The sequence below is a fragment of the Mustela erminea genome, chromosome 1 (genome assembly GCF_009829155.1).
Source record: "Mustela erminea isolate mMusErm1 chromosome 1, mMusErm1.Pri, whole genome shotgun sequence".
NCBI lineage: Eukaryota > Metazoa > Chordata > Mammalia > Carnivora > Mustelidae > Mustela > Mustela erminea.
In genome coordinates this window covers 20,991,827-21,007,443 of record NC_045614.1, presented here as the reverse complement: position 1 = coordinate 21,007,443, position 15,617 = coordinate 20,991,827, and the positions used below count along the sequence as shown (strand labels likewise).

The 15,617-nt window shown below is 44.4% G+C and overlaps 1 protein-coding gene across 6 annotated transcripts in view; it reads right to left on the bottom strand.

The window, feature by feature from the left end:
- The window catches only part of RAD54L2 (RAD54 like 2), a 117,298-nt gene extending 104,376 nt beyond the window's left edge, over positions 1-12,922 (bottom strand). For 3 of the 6 annotated variants that reach the window (XM_032321056.1, XM_032321038.1, XM_032321085.1), the window contains exons 1-2: positions 10,305-10,530; positions 7,621-7,765 (exon numbers count right to left, since the gene is read on the bottom strand). The gene's annotated coding sequence lies outside the window, so the exon portion shown is untranslated. Of the gene's footprint in view, positions 1-7,620; positions 7,766-10,304; positions 10,531-12,854 lie in introns of those variants that run through there. The other 3 variants (XM_032321048.1, XM_032321077.1, XM_032321068.1) reach the window with 3 other exon arrangements.
- Between the last annotated feature and the right edge of the window lie 2,695 nt (positions 12,923-15,617).

Below are 15,617 nucleotides of genomic sequence, written 5' to 3'. Positions count from 1 at the left end.
AACAACAACCAAAAAGTGGGGAGGACAACTGAAGGAAAAAATTGGGGGGAATGTTGATAATTGTCAAAATTGACAAAATGGGTACACGGGGTTCATATACTATATTCCCTGTTGTTGTCTATGTTTGAAATTTTCCATAATAGAAAGTCCATTCATGCGTGGCTTCCCTCCCCTGGGGAGTGGGGAGTTGGTCAGAACAAGGGAGAAGAGACATCAAGAAAAAAAAACTGTTGTCCTGGCAATAAGGAATTCACCTCAGAAATAGTGTCCAGGAGAAATGTAAGACCAGAAGCCAGACCACAAAGCATTAAGAGACATAGATAAAACAGGTGGTAAGGAAATGGCAGTAAAATTGCATTTTAGATAAGAAACAGGGATAGGAAGGAGAAGGCTAGGGTGGCATGAGAGACCCAGACCTAAGTTACTATGGTTCTACCTTACATGTAGATTAAAATCAAAAGGGGAGAGGAGGTTAGGAAGAGGCTAGAAAGGAGACACTGATAAATCAACTAATTAATCATTTAATACATACAAAATAAACACATGAAAAGATGTTCTTCCTCCTCGGTAAGAAAATGCTATCCAGGATTTTAAAAAAATGTGTTCAAGGGCGCCTGGGTGGCTCAATGGATTAAGCCTCTGACTTTGGCTCAGGTCACGATCTCAGGGTCCTTGGGATCGAGTCCCGCATCAGGCTCTCTACCAAGAGAGCCTGCTTCCTCCTCTCTCTCTCTCTCTCTGCCTGCCTCTCTGCCTACTTGTGATGATCTCTCTCTCTGTCAAATAAATAAATAAATAAATCTTTAAAAAAAAAAAAAAGTGTTCAAAAATAGCTTCAAACTGGTAAAGATTAAAAATATTTGAGGGGCGCCTGGGTGGCTCAGTTGGTTAAGCAACAGCCTTCGGCTCAGGTCACGGTCCCAGAGTCCCAGGATCGAGTCCCTCATCAGGCTCCCAGCTCCATGGGGAGTCTGCTTCTCCCTCTGACCTTCTCACCTCTCATGCTCTCTCTCACTGTCTCTCTCTCAAATAAATAAATAAAATCTTTTAAAAAAAAAATATATATATATATATTAGATAATTGGGGCACCTGGGTGGCTCAGTGGGTTAAAGTCTCTGCCTTTAGCTCAGGTCATGGTCCTAGGGTCCTGGGAGCCCCACATCTGGCTCTCTGCTCAGCAAGGAGCCTGCTTCCCCCCCATCTCTCTCTGCCTGCCTCTCAGCCTACTTGTGATCTCTGTCAAGTAAATAAATAAAATCTTTTAGGGGCACCTGGGTGGCTCCGTGGGTTGAGCCTCTGCCTTCGGCTTGGGTCACAGTCTCGGGGTCCTGGGATTGAGCCCCACACCGGGCTCTCTGCTTGGTGGGGAGCCTGCTTCCCCATCTTCCTCTGCCTGCCTCTCTGTCTACTTGTGATCTCTCTCTCTGTCAAATAAATAAATAAAATCTTTTTAAAAAAATAGAAAAATAAAATCTTTTAAAAAGAATTTGATAATGTTCAGTGCTAAAGGAGAACTATAAATATAATATTTTCAGTTATTTGGTATTACCTAGAAAAATTTTAAACATGCATATCCTCTGACACAGAAAATCCACTTGTAGGATTTTATCATAAGTATACAAAGTACAGAAAGATGTATACAATGTATACAAAGAAGTATACAAAGATACACACATACAAGGATGCTTGTAGCTGCAAAGACAGAAACAATGTCTATCACCAGGGGACTAGAAAAATTGATACAAATATACAATGTAACACTATGTAACTATTATAATATATGATAGATCTGAGTATTAAACATGAAAAAATGCCCAAGATAAAAGCATTAAATGAAAAAGTTATAGAAGAGTAGATATACTGCAATCCCATTTATGCAAAAAGGAATTACTTTGGGGCACCTGGGTGGCTCAGTGGGTTAAAGCCTCTGGCTTCGGCTCAGGTCATGATCCCAGGGTCCTGGGATCAAGCCCCCCATTGGGCTCTCTGTTCAGCAGGGAGCCTGCATCCCCCTCTCTCTCTGCCTGCCTCTCTGCCTACTTGTGATCTCTCTCTGTCAAATAAATAAATAAAATCTTAAAAAAAAAAATTACTTTACCTATCTCTTTCTCTCACATACACATGCATTCATACACATTAGCAAACCCAGTAGAAGAAAATGTGAATACAGACCAAATTCTTTTTTTTTTTTTAAGATTTATTTATTTGAAAGAAAGAGAGTACACTTGCACACCCACTCAGGGGACAGACAGAGGGAGAGGAAGAGGGAGTCTCAAACAGACTCTGTCCTACACAGGGGTCTATCTTACCACCCGAGATCTCAACCCCAGCAGAAATAGACTGAATTCTCAGTGGTAATTAACACTGAGACATGGATTATGGGTTTCTTTCCTTATTTAAAAATGTCTGAATTTTACTGTGCTAATATATTACTGGTATTACTGGTATAATCATGGGGAAAAAAGTTAAAAAGTCAAGGACTTTCTACAAGCAAGAGATTCTGACCTATGAAACTGTCATGAGAAAGGGGTGCCTAGGTGGCACAGTCAGTTACACCTCTGATTCTTGGTTTCATTCAGCTCCAGTCATGATCTCGGGGTTATGGGATCAAGTCCTGTGTTAGGCTCCACACAACACAGAGTCTGCCTGGGATTCCCTCTCCCTCCGCCCTTCCTCCTCATGCTCTCTCTCTCTAAAATAAATAAACAAATCTTTAAAAATAGAGAGAGAAAAAGAAAAAGGAAAAAGGAAATGTCATGACAGAAAGGTAAGGGGAAAAAACAGGGAGCAGGAGCCTTAAATTAAAGTGAACTCATGGTCAAGAATGAGGGAGATAGGGGCACCTGGGTGGCTCAGGTGCCTGCTGCTCTGCCTACTTGTGATCTCTCTGTCAAATAAACAAATAAAATCTTTAAAAAAGAAAAAAAGAATGAGGGAGATAGGGGTACCTGAGTGGCTCAGTGGGTTGAGCCTCTGCCTTCGGCTCAGGTCATGATCTCAGGGTCCTGGGATCAAGCCCCTCACTGGGTTCTCTGCTCAGCAGGAGCCTGCTTCTCCCTCTCTCTCTGCCTACCTTTCTGCCGACTTGTGTTCTCTGTCAAATAAATAAATAAAATCTTTTAAAAAAGGAATGCAGGAGACAGAAGGCAGATCTAGGGCCTATGGAAAAACTAAGCCTTGGGGTGCCTGGCCGGCTCAGCTGGTAGAACTAAGACTCTTGATCCCAGGGTTGTGGGTTCGAGCCCCACGCTGGGTACAGAGATTACTTAAAAAGAAGAAAAAAAAATTTTTTTTAATTAGCCTTGGGAAACATGCAAGCAGTTGCTGAAGGAAATGGGACCCTGAGAAGGCAGCACAGGAGGACCATGAGTAGCAGTCAGAGCTCAACTTAAGTGGGACAGCAGGAACTGCTGTCAACAAGACATCCGATTTTCCTGATTCCCAGAAACACTGAGCAGCCTAGGGTTAGCAAAAGAACCCAGAGGACAAAGTTTAGGGATGGCAAGAGTACAAGTAAAGGGTTCTCAGACCCAGGAAAGGCAGCACTGAAACTATGGGCCGTGCTAAACTGGCATCCAAGCTCAGTGCAGATGGGTGAAACAGGGAAACCTGGTGTGGAGGAGACAGTAGAAAGCACAATGAAGGCAAAGAGCCTGAGCTCAAGTTAGAATCACACCTAAAAAAATTCTTCCCAAACTTTTTTTTTTTTAAGATTTTATTTATTTATTTGACAGAGAGAGAGATCACAAGTAGGCAGAGAGGCAGAGAGAGAGAGAGAAGGATGCAGGCCCCCTGCTGAGCAGAAAGCCCAATGCAGGACTCGATCCCAGGACCCTGGGATCATGACCTGAGCCGAAGGTAGGGGCTTAACCCACTGAGCCACCCAGGCGCCCTTAACCCAATTTCTATACATCATCACATTAGGAGAAAGATGACTGCTAGTGTCAAGTATTGCAAAAACATCACCTGGTTCTGGGTTTTTGTCTTGAGCACTAAGTGATCTATTGCAGAGGGGGGCGGGCTCCCTTTAGGCTCCTCCCCCATCCAGCCCTTTAGAGTTTCTGGGCTACTGTTAAGAGAGCACTACCTTCTTCGGGTGTACCTTTTACTGGCCAGAAGCCTGGAATTAGGAGTAACCATCCGCCCAAACTGAAGACCTAATAGCATCCTATGAGGACATAAAAGGGATCCTAAACTTAGGATCAGAAAACCTGGAATCAAGTCCCAACTTATTCTTACTGGCTTTGTGCACTTGAAAGCAAGCCACTTCACCTCTTTGTGTTTTCTTCCTTGTCTGTAAAATGGAGCTACCTGCGTCACAGGGTTGTTGGGAGGGTAAAGTAAAAGAAATGTACACGAAAGTGTTTTATGAACTATAGTATGATACGTGTGCAAGGTATACTTATCATAAAGCAAACATTTTCATTTCTGCCTATATACAACTTTCATTAATGGTGTTACAAGACCGTAAGTGGGCACTAGTACTGCCAATATATCTATGTTGGCTGAAATGATCCTTGTTTTTACCGCTTCTAACCTGCATTATGATCAAAATCTCAACATTGCTCACAAACTATCTTCAATTTCATAGTTGCTTGCCATATTTAATGTCTTATACTTTGTCTCAGTTTTCCTTATCTCATATCAGGTTTTCTTGTTTTGTTTTTTTATATTTTGTCTGTTTATTTGACAGACAGATCACAAGTAGGCAGAGAGGCAGGCAGAAAGAGAGGAGGAAGCAGGCTCCCTGCTAAGCCGAGAGCCCGATGCTGGACTCGACCCCAGGACCCTGGGATCATGACCTGAGCTGAAGGCAGAGGCCTTAATCCACTGATCCACCCAGGCACCCCTCTCATATCAGTTTTTATCTTTAATCTAACTACAGTTACTTTTCATGCTTTTCTTTTCTGCAGTCTGCTATGTTTGTCAGCTGCAGGAAAGAAGAACAGCATTATGCAGGTTTTAGTAAGGTTCCTCACACCTGGTCTTCAGTGGGATTCCTATGTGATCGGATCAATCATGAGAATTAAATCAAAGTAATTTAGATAGTACACTCTCAAGTTATTTTACCATGAAGAACCAAAAGGGTGACTTAATGAATCAGCACGATTCCTAAATTACTGGTTTAGTAACTCAAAACACATAGCTTCCTAACAAAGAATTAATTCATCAGTTTCAGTGTTAGTACAGTATTAGGCTGAGCAAAGAACTAGTACAGATAATTTCGTAGTCACTGAGTTCAAATTCCTGAATAAAGTTTGGGCAAATAATCTTGGATCCTGAAAATGGTGATATTAAGCTCAACTCCCAAAAGTCCATCAGCCAGTAAGTCACACACCTGGTGTTAAATCCATTACCCACTCCCACTAGTTGTCTGGAGACCTTGTGACCCAAACTGACTAGCCATTCTTCTTCACACATGAGGACAAAGTGCTCACAGTAGTAAATGGCCAAAGGAAGAGCTAGATAATACCAATGAAAAACTTTTATTTCTTCCAAAGCAAACTTTTGCAAGACCTACAGAAAGCAAGTAATAGCCCCCCAGCCTGAAACCATGAACGTATGGAATTAAGCAACACATTTTCAAACAGAATACTGTTTTTAGCAACCTGGAAGTACAAAGGCAGAAACGCTGTTTCAGCCAGGACCAGATGCAGCCATAAAATCAGAACTCTCATCACCACCAACTCCACAAGGAATGATTTCCTGTCATTTCATATCAAAGGTCATTCATTTGTTCATTCAACAAACATTCACTGAGTAGCCACTCTGTGCTAGAGATGGTTAGGTATTAGAATATAAGGATAACCAAGACAAGGGTCTGCTCTCAAGTAGGTCACAACCTAGCATGGAAAACACACAAATATACCAAAAGTTAAGAGTACAGTGTAATTATGAAAGATACTTGGACAAATTTCAATGGCCACACAAAAGACAGGCATTCAGCTTAATCTAGAAAGAATTGAAGAGTCTCTTAAGAGATGGTAGTGCCTTGATTTCTGGTAAATGCAAGCCTAGGAGTCAGAAAAATCACTAGAATGGAGAGGAAAATTAGCAGGAGGTATATCCTGAGCATGCTGGGGACCCTCAAGGAGTTCACTATAACTAGAGCCTCAAGTGCTGAAGGAATTGTTGCAGAGGAGGGACTAGAAAGGCAGATACAGAAGAGGCTGGGTCATAAAGGTCCTTGTGAGATGTTGAAATAGAGATATACCAGAATCTAGATGTTCACTGTATTTTAAGGTAAAAGAATATTATTTACTTTTAACTGGAGTCAGAGACCTGCAGGAATGGAGAGGAGATCTGACTAGAGCTGGAAGAGATTTAGGGCCAGTTATTTCTAATCACTTCTATCTGGCTCATACTTATTTTTCTCTTGACTTTTTTTCCTCTCATAGGGAAAAAATAAAACTGAACAATTCTGTAACAAAGGCTGTGAACCTTCTGTTCATCAAAAACATTTCTGAACAGAGTGCTATATTCTATCAAAATAGCCCAAATTAGAGAAAGATGACAAATCTCTCCAGCATCTGGAGTCTTCCTAGCAAAAAGACAAAATCAGGTCTCTGATAAGACGAAAGCTAGGGAAACATCCTGACCATGGCCTACAAGAACATCATGCTGCCTGGCATACCCTAGCACTCTGTCAATGGGAATACTTACCGTTCTCAAAACAAGGACATGCCGAACAGTTACCTCCGGGCTTCTCCACAGAAACTGCCAGGAAAAAAACCTACCAGTGCCAGAAATGACCTTGGACTTTATAGTGTGGACTCCTGCCCACCATTACCAGATAAAGACTACCTCGACAATTCTCACCTGTCCAGAGTGCAAGCAGGTGGAGATAGCAGGCTACTTTCTTCACCAAAGAAACTGAGCCCCTCATCTATTCAGAGCACCCAGCTATATTCCTACTACTAATACTACTGAGAGTAGTGTCCCCATTACTACTTCTAACTACACTAACAGCTACTAACATCAATACACTACTACTAACAGCAAGCACTAACCACCCGCCCCCCACAAAGCACTGTACCTCTTCTCCAGTCCTCAATACAATCTGCAGAGGTTATATTAACCCCATTTTACAGATGAAAAAAATAAATAAAATAAAAAACAAGGCTCAGAAAGGTTAACAGCTTGCCCAGGTCAAAAAGCAAGCAAGAGGTAGAAGTGGGATGACTCTAAAGACATGCCCTTCCTATTGTACTAGGCACTTCAGAATTTTCCTAAAGAGAGCAAAAACTCTAAGCCTTCTTTCCAAGAGTTTCTGAACTCTATCCATTTGTCTAACAGGTAGTCAAAAATATTTTTCAACAATCACTTTGTTTTCAAAACAACATATGTAAACTGTTTTTATTTTCCTTGATCAAGTGCATATTTTAGATAGAAAATGAAAGGTATTTCAAAGAATTTATTATGTGAGTGCCTTGATTTTAAATTTCATTTATTTTTAGCAAAAAACATAAATACCGATAGATAATAGAGGAAAGGACAGAATTTCATTCTACTAGATCAGAATGGAGATTAACAATTTAAAAAAATTCAAATACAATTTACATGATATTTTATGCAGTGATTATCAAGAGGCAAGCAATTTCAAATAGACTGAGCCTTACCTCAATCTTATTCCTCCTGTTCTAGGGGACAGCACTCCAAGTGATCAGCAGACACTCCCAGCCTACATACAGTGAACCAGACAAAGGGGGTAAGCAACGCCTTCATGCTCCCAAACCACAGTGGAAAGGAAAGTGTGACGGCTTCCTGGGGAACCCAAGCACATATACAGTATTTATAAATCACTGTTCATCCAGACACACACAGAAACAAAATGTTACCTGTGGTTTGTCTACAGAAATACTTAAAGTTAACAGGTATATTTAAATAAAATGATGCTAAAACAATCCCACACTAATGTGACCACATTATAGCTAAACTTTTTCATGGAAATATATTAAGATAATCAATTATCACCAAAATTAATACTGTATAAAAACTTCATTCAACAGCTTTACTGATTAAAAGCTTGATATACCTGAATCACTTCTTTCTTCACAGACCTACAGCCACTTCTGAACTAAGAACTACTATCAAAATGTCAAAAATATCACCACTGTGGAAATGCCCAACATAGTATCTGGAATATTTCAACAGAAGCAAACAGATAACAAATCTGTTTGGATAAGTTTGTCTAGCATTACAAACAATAGCCACAGTGCTGAAAAGAAAGTATGAGCCACAACCAGTTTATGGAAGAATTAAGGTTTTAAAATAGAAAAATTTAAAAGAAAGAGAAAGAACTGAAGGGAAATACATGATTTTTTTTACAAGGCTAAGGGGGGGGAAACCAATCCCCATAACTACTAGCACAACTACAGACAGAATTACCTCACATTTCACCTGAAAATTTATAGTAGACTCCAGTGCCTCTTAACACTCTAAATAAACTCAAAAGGTGCAACGATTCTGATACTTTTTTCTTTCCATCTAGAATTTAATACCTCATTCAACTTTTGTCTGAACGCTACATACAGACCTCTGGTGAACAGTTGCAGGCCTCAGAGTTGGAGTTTGCACCCTGCCTTTAAATAATACAGATGAGGGGTGCCTGGGTTGCCCAGTGGGTTAAGCCTCTGCATTTGGCTCAGGTCATGATCTCAGGGTCCTGGGATTGAGCCCCACATCGGGCTCTCTGCTCAGAGGGGAGCCTGCTTTCCCCTCTTTCTCTGCCTGCCTCTCTGCCTACTTGTGATCTCTATCAAATAAATAAATAAAATCTTTAAAAAATAATAATAATACAGATGAGACACAGTGTACAGACCAAACTCACTGAAGGTAGATAACACTTCCAGTGAAGAGAATGTCCTGTGAGGGCTCAAATGGCAGTAACTAAGATTTAAAAGATTCAACATAATGACTTCATGGCAGCAGGAGAAAATGCATGTTTCTTGGATTTGGGGATATGAAGAGTATTTAACAACATCAACTGTTAGGGTCTTCACATCCCCCTCTAGAGCTGCACACATTTAACAATAACACACAAATTAGTGAAAACAGGCTCTTAAATTAATTTAGATTTGTAAGAATTGGACTGAAACCCCCTAGAATTTACATATATTAGAGTATCTAAGTTTGTCTAGCATTACAAACAATAGCCACAGTGCTGAAAAGAAAGTATGAGTCACAACTCAAAAACAGGAGGAAAAAAAAAAATGAACAGAAGAAAAGCTTTGGATCCAAATACCACCAACAAAATTCTTTGCCTAAAATATTGTCAATGACAGCTACCATTCTGACTCGGAGTGAGAAGGAATGATTTCACACTATCTTCTACTCAGGAACGAACTCCTTCAGCCCCCCAAAGCCCTTTCCAGCCCCATTTACCTTGGTGCCCAGGCACTAATATAGTCAGTCACATCCACTAGCAAGCACAGGAATTCTAACAGATCTGAGTCACCCACTCCCCCGCAGGAAGAGGTCATTCTCTAACGGGAAGCCCACTCTGCGAAGTTCTCTTGTTCATCTCCCAGGCTGCCACCACCATGGCCCACATACAGCAGCCTACCAAACTCGGCAGCCTACCAACACTCCTCTACACTCCCCAAATCACAACTCCGGCCTCACCCTAACGCCAAGGTAGCCAACACTACTCACCGTGGCACTCTTGTGACACTCAGTTCCCTGCCCAAGAACCCCTCAACGCCAGGATGCATCTGGGCCCTGGAGAATCCAGCTCTTTGCTCAACTCCTCTGTGCCCAGCTGAGCTTCTGTCTTTCCAGGAACTAATCACTGGTTTCCCCCAAGAAGCCAAACTCCTCGTGCCTCTTCTCCCCAGCCAGACCCCAGTCCGCCAAGTTCACAGACCTCGGAAGACTGGGGGTAGGGAGAAGACACATCCCGATGCGCCTGAGGGACCAGGCACACTGAGGCCCCTAGAATTCCAAACGCAACCCCCCCCCACATTCACCCCACTGTGGTCTGCCTCCAGGGCGTCCGCATCAAGCGTCAAGAGCGCACGCCAAAGGAGTTAAAACTCCGTGCCCCTATGATTCCCTTTCCTGGATACCAAGATACAAAATATAAGCCACCGAGGCCCAGGGTCGAAGCCAAGACCCTCTCCAAGGCTCCGGCCACTGGAGTTCCCCAATGGGGATCCAGCGCCCCAAGGCCCGGGCCGCTGGGACAGGCTGGCTGCCCCAGGCCGCTGAGCGCCATGGGCCCGGGCCGCGTCCCCATTCGGCCCCCATTGTTGCGGGTCCCGGCGGCCCAAGTCGGGAGCCGGGGGCCGGCACCGGCACTCACCTCCGGCGCCGCGGCTCAGGGCCGCGCGGGGCCGGGCAGGGCCAAGCGGCTGAGCGTCGCGCGGCTCCTGCCTCCGCGGCGTCTGCGGCGGCGGGGGCGGGGGTGGCGGCTGAGGCGGGAAGCGGCCGGCCAGGCCCGGGCGCCGCGGGCTGGCTCCGGGCAAGCGTCGGTCTTCTCCGGCGGCGGCGCTCGCAGGCTCCGCTCGCGGTCCGCGCCAGAATGCGTCCCCCGCCCGGCCCGCGCGCCCGGCCGCCCGGACGGGAACACGCGCCGCCGACAGTAAAGTTCCGCTGAGAGCCGCCCGGAGGCCGTCCTTCCCCAGTGCCGGGTGGACCATGATTCGTCCCTGGATAGAGCCATCTATGTATGCTACGGATGACCGTCTCAGAAGTGAAGGCGGCACCAAAATCCCAGGCCTGGATCCACCTGGGAACGGTTCCGGGGTGGGTTCGACAGAATGGGTTTGGACCCCGCCACCAGAGACGCATGCTGGCCCCTAAGTGCTTCAACTGAACCTGGGTCCCTCCTCATTCCTCACTTAGGGGAGGCTTGTTAGGATTGAATGAGATGATGCAAGTGCCTGGCACGGAGGTATCGGGTTCAATATTGGGGGCCGATCATCGATGATTGCTGCTATTACTACCGTCTCATACAGAGATGGTGTGCACAGCCCTCAAGGACCCTTGAAATTGATGCGCACCGCGTAACTCTCGGGCTTCCCCTCTCCACCCCCACCTCCTGTCCCGTTTCCTGTTGACCGAATCTTCAGAATCCCCTGAAAGAAAAGCAGGGACAAGAAAGGGCTTTCTTAATCACTGACACGGGGGGTGGGGCCTTAAGGAGGCAGATTCTTCTCCCCCGAGTTGGGAATTGCTACCACGTGGGCTCTAGTTGATGAGAAGAGTGTTTTGTGTCAGCTCTCTGTACTACAGACAGGTTTTCCTCCTCCCCCTCCCTTCTCCCCTTGCCCCCTCCCCCCCTTCTGCCCTTCCATCTCCTCCTCTTCCTCCTCCTCCTCCTCTTCCTCCTCCTCTTCCTCCACCACCTCCACCTCTCAAGCCACAGGTTCTCCTCCCCTTCTCCCCCGCCCCCCCATCTCCGCTCCTCCCCCCTCCCCTTCCTCCTCCTCCTCCTCTTTCTCCTCCTCCTGGACCACCACCTCCACCTCCCCAGCCACAGGTTCTCCTCCACCTCCTCTTCCTCCTCCAAGGAAGTGAACATTGGCAAGATGATGAAAAAAATTCTAAAAACGGATTTTTTTTTTGGAAGGTTTGTTTTCTTTTCTTCATAAAATCAAGAGGATAAAAAAATCTTTTCCCCACTTCCCTTTTCTTCTGGGCCTTCACACCTCTAGATATCAGACATAGTTATTTACAGAACAAATTAGGTTATAAAAATGCAAGTGTGTGTGTTCCAACCTACTGATGGCAATTTAGATCTGCAGAGGTGCTCCAAAAAGTATTATAGCTTTCAAATCTTCTCAAATGCCCCATCCTGTGGCTACTAAAACTGAAAAAATTTTGCCTCTATGCCCCTCTCTCTTGTCTGAAGGGACTTTTCAGGATGGCTCTGATATCAGTCTCTTGCACCTGAGTGAAATTTTGTCATTGTGTCATTGTGTCACACACATATACATATATATTTCCTTTTAGATTATCCTCTGGGAATAAGGAAAAGGGCTCTGCCTGTCTAAAAGGCATTCTGATAACCATCTGGAAACAGCGGGCCTGTGGGTGAGAAAGCAGCTCACTCAAAGCCTCTGCTCCCTCAAGTGAGAGGACTCCATCCTATATTCGTATAGAACAAAGGATCCCTCAAAAGTTCATTCACTTCTCTCAGCATCCTGAGGTCAATTCAACACTCTGCTGTTGCCTTGCTCTGGGTCTTAAGTTTTCCCAATTGGCTTCTTAGTTTGGACTCCCTCTGTGACATATAAAGCATATTTGGCCTCAAGGTGGGGCATACTAGGTGGCTCAATTGGTTAAGCATCTGCCTTGGGCTCAGGTCATGATACCAGTGTCCTGGGATGAAGCCCCATACCCAGCTTCCTGCTCAGCAGGAAGTCTGTCTTTCCCTCTATAGCTGCCTCTTTCTCTGCTCATGCTCTCTCTCTCTAGCTACCTCTCTCTCAAGTAAATAAATAAAATCTTAATAATAAAAAAAAAGATTTGGTCTCAAGGATGGAAACAGGTTTAGATAAGAACCCTAAAGATGACCAGAGAAAGAAGAAAGAGACCGGTGAAGTTGGGCAGAGGCTTGAAAAAGAAATTTCATTGTTTATCTCCCCTTAAAGGACCAAAAACACAACCATCAAAAACACCCATGCTGGGGCACCTGGGTGGCTCAGTGGGTTAAAGCCTCTGCCTTCGGTTCAGGTCATGATCCCAGGGTCCTGGGATCAAGCCCTGCATTGGGCTCTCTGCTCAGCCTGCTTCCTCCTTTCTCTCTTTGCCTGCCTCTTTGCCTACTTGTGATCTATCAAATAAATAAATAAAATCTTAAAAAAAAAAATTCTTTCAGTTAAAAAAAAAAAAAGACACCCATGCTTACCTTCCTCCTTTGTTAATGGTGTTGGAGCAACAAGGGCCAGGTCTTGCTCCCTTGGTGATGGAAGCCCCTTCTATTCCCTCCTCCCGAGATGCCATTGCCCTTCTATGACATCACTGTTTCCTTGCCTTCCAGGAGCTTCCCTGACTAGCTATGCCCTCACAACCACCTTTGTAGAATTATCCTCAATTCACCTGTAGGAAAATGGGTTCTGTTACATGGAGTCCCTAGAGTGAGTTACATGCATACCTTCCTATTGATGGCCCTACGTTCAAGTGAGGTTTAAAAATCTGGAATCTTGGGGTGCCTGAGTGGCTCAGTGGGTTAAAGCCTCTGCCTTCGGCTCAGGTCATGATCTCAGGGTCCTGGGATCGAGCCCCACATCAGGCTCTCTGCTCAGCGGGGAGCCTGCTTCCTCCTCTCTCTCTCTGCCTGCCTCTCTGCCTACTTGTGATCTCTGTCTGTCAAATAAATAAATAAATAAAATCTTTTTTAAAAAAATCTGGAATCTTCCTAGAATTAGACAAAATTCACCAGCAACTTGCTAATTAATCAGAAGATAGAACTAAACCTTCTCCATCGCTTGGACTCACACCTGGGAAAAACACCCTCTTACTTTCCACTGTTTCACCACCTCCACATTCCATAGAAGCCAACTTAATCCTTCCTCCACCAACCAAACTTCCATCCCATCCTCACTTCTGGATGCCAAAGATCCCAGAAGCCATGATCACTCTTAACCAGGTTCCAAACTGGCAGATAATTGTATTTCTTTCTTCAGTAGCCATCTTATTCTTGGGATTTTTTTAAAACTTTCTACTCACACACCACTTCCTTCATACTAGATTATAATCTCTTCCTTCATACTAGATTATAATTTTTTCTATTTTGTAAAAGATTTTATTTATTTGAGATAGAGAACCAGCAAGAGAGCAGGAGCAGAGGAGCAGAGGGAGAGGAAGAAGCAGGGGCTCATTCCTAGGCCCCCATGATCATGACCTGAGCTGGAAGCAGACACTTAACTGACTGAGCCACGCAGGTGCCCCATCTAAAGAAATCCACCCCAGTGGCTACTAAAAGCCAGGCAAAATTGCTATACTATAAAATTCCATGTTTGGCAGTTCTTTATTGAGTACAAGGCACTGTGCTGGGTGCTAAGGAATAGTAATAAGATATGCCAAGCAGAACTATAAGCATTTTACAGGTATTAACTCATTTAATCCTTATATTGACATTGTGAGATATATACAATTAGCATCCCTTCAAAGTTGGAAAAACTGAAACTGAGAAGTAAGAAGAAGGCGGGGCTTTGAGTACAGAACATCCAGGTCCAGAGTCGCCTCTTAGAACCACACACTAAAATGAATGAAGAACTATGCTTAAAATTGAACTTGGAGGGTTCTCATTAGTCAAGTGTTAACTAATAAAATACTGTTCCATGTGGATGTTCATTCAGCAGATATTTATTGTCCCCAAACTGTATTTCAGAGGCTGATCTAGGCCCTGGGGAGCACAGTACTGAACAAGAGAAATCACGTCTCTACCTTGAAGTAGCTTACCTTCTAAACAGGAGAGACAAGCAGTACAAGATGATTTCAAATTCTAACAAGTGCTGAAAAGAACATAAAAGAGACACCTGTATCGAAAAGGCGGTCAGGAATGGGGAGGAATTGGATAAGAACCTAATGAGGTAAGCTGACACCTGAATGCCAACAATGCCAGAGAGAAGCATGTGAAGGTTCAGGGAAGGAGAATTCTAGGCAGAAGGACCAGAACTCAGGGGCAGCATGGTGTGTAGTGAGAACTCCAGATTACTATCTTGGAGAGTAGAAGAGTGGCCTGTAACTCTGCTCCCAGATTGCATGGTGTTGAGGGATCACTTTAAGGGCTGGCCCTGGAAAGGGCGTGAAAGATGCTGTTGATCAACTGTCCTAGGGAAGCTGCCCAGATTACTGTACCTGACAAATGACCATGTACATTTGCTGTCATGAACAGTTGCTTTTAAAAAAGAATAATCCTGGAGCACCTGGGTGGCTCAGGGGGTTAAGCCTCTGCCTTTGGCTCTCAGGTCATGATCCCAGGGTCCTGGGATGGAGCCCCACCTCAGGCTCTCTGCTCAGCAGGAAGTCGGCCCCCCCCCAACTCTCCCTGCCTCTCTGCCTACTTGTGATCTCTGTCTGTCAAATAAATAAATAAAATCTTAAAAAAAAAGAAGAATCCCATTCAGTTCCATCGTCTTCATCAGCTTCCTCAGAGAAGCCCTCCATGACTACATACCCAGTCTAAGTAGTTGCCCTGTCACCATTACACCACCCTATTTTCTCAATCTGCAGAGAATTTACTTATTTATTTATTTATCTATTTAAAAGATTTTATTTACCCATTTGACAGAGAGAGAGAGATCACAAGTGGGCAGAGAGGCAGACAGAGAGAGAGGGGGAAGCAGGCTCCCCGCCGAGCAGAGAGCCTGATGTGGGGCTTGATCCCAGAACCCCGAGATCATGACCTGAGCCAAAGGCAGAGGCTCAACCCACCGAGCCGCCCAGGCGCCCCTCAATCTGCAGAGAATTTAGTGCAGATATTTTTCTTCATTGGTTTATCATCTCTCTCCCCTAATTAGACTGTGAGGTCCATGAAATGAGGAACTTCGTCAATCTTACCAAGATCCCCAAGACCTAGAAGAGGTACAGGAAAGCTCAATAAATATGCTTACCAAATACGAGTATGTGTTGGACCCATCCTTGAAGTAGGTCTGTGAGGCCCTGG